Below are 1,772 nucleotides of genomic sequence, written 5' to 3'. Positions count from 1 at the left end.
GGATCGGTTCATACAATATGTCAAATACCAGGATGCGAAGATGTGGGTATGCATCCAGGATGGTTATATTCCACCAGTTATGGAGTATGAAGGTCGTGATCAAATCAAAAAGTATAGCAAAATGGAAGAAGAAGAGAAAAAGATGTATGAGGCCGAGAACAAGGCTCATGCTGCTATTACTATGGCTCTTCCACAAGAGATCCTTTATACGTTTAGAAAGTATACGTCAGCAAGAGAGCTTTGGGAAGCTCTTGAGAACAGATTTGAAGAGAATGTAGGAATCCGTGCTTCAAAGATAAAATTGCTCAAAACCCAGTTCTCAGTCTTCAAGTATTTGAAGAATGAATCTTTAGATGATATTATCACTCGATATTACCATCTGATGACTGAATTGAGCAACTATTCAATTTCCTACCGAGAAGAAGAAATAGTTGAGAAGCTTCTAGATGCTCTCCCACCAAAATGGGAGATGTACACTGTGCTGATGAGGGAAGACAAAGACTTTCCCACATATGATCTAGAAACGGCAGTCAACAAGCTCAGAACCTTTGAGCTTAACATGGTCAGAAAAGAGACACCTATGGATCAGGTTCAAGATCCAGGTATGTATGGAGCTAAAGTCAACACTAGCTCAGGATCGAAGACTGAATCTGCTGCCTACTACTCGAAGGGAGAGTCGGGCGCAAATTCATCACATGAGGGGCATGTGTCAGTCAACACAAATGGTGATGTTTGCTATGTAGCAGGTGGATCGAGTGGTTCTCAACCCCAGGTAAGCAAGAGTAGTTGCTCTCCAAGTATTCCCAGCAACAACTACTCCAAGATGCCTATGAGTGTCAAGTCTGCTGAAGAGCAGTTTGGTCTCTATGCTTCTTTTGTTGCTTCCTATGAGAACTACATTCAGGGGAAGATTGTTGATCCAGCTATGTTGGATGAAGATTATGACCAGATTGATGCTGATGATCTGGAAGAAATGGATCTACAATGGCAGATGGCCATGATCGTGAGAAGAGTGAAGCGGTTTATGAGAAAGACCGGAAGGAAGTTTGTCGGTGGAAGGCCAGGGTTTGACAAGACGAAGGTAAGATGCTACAATTGTCAGCAAAACGGTCACTTTGCAAAGGAATGCAGGACTGAGCGTGTGGAACGAAGTCAGGGCAGGTCTACACAGCAAAGTGGGGGTTCTAAAGATTATAGTGCAATGATTTCCAGAGGAGATGGTGAATACAACTGGAACTTGCATTCTGAAGAAACTTTCGAACAGGCCAATTTGGCGAAGGTTGAAACTGAAGGAAATGAGAAGGTTACCGGAGAAGAAAAAGCTTTTATGGCAGATGTTAAAGACCAGCTCTCCGAGGTATGTTCTAAACCTACTTGTTCTAAATGCGAAAACTTGTCTGAGCAATTAGCTACTATAACTGATCAGTATGTTAGTTTGGATGCTGAGTTTAAAGATTTAAAAGAAGATCATCATTTTACAAAAGCAAGAGAAAATAGCTATAAAGTTAAAATTAAAGCTTGTGAAAAAGATATTAAAAGTCTAAAAACAAAACTTGCTGAAAAAATTGAAGTGATTGATCTAAGCTATGAAGTTTTGGAAGAAAAAACAAAACTAATAGCTGATAGAGAAAAACAAATTGCTGATCACCAGGTAAAAGTGGTGGAACTGAATAGAAAACTTGAGCAGTTCAGAAATTCCTCTGCTATTCTTGATCACCTTGTTAGTGATCAAGGTTCCTCTGCTAAGAGAGGAGGAATCGGTTATCATGAGG

Source organism: Bidens hawaiensis, unplaced genomic scaffold (assembly GCF_021521415.1).
Source record: "Bidens hawaiensis isolate Kalapana, Puna unplaced genomic scaffold, B.hawaiensis_p1.1 tig00017354_1, whole genome shotgun sequence".
Taxonomy (NCBI): Eukaryota; Viridiplantae; Streptophyta; class Magnoliopsida; order Asterales; family Asteraceae; genus Bidens; species Bidens hawaiensis.
Note: the sequence above shows the minus strand (reverse complement) of the source record.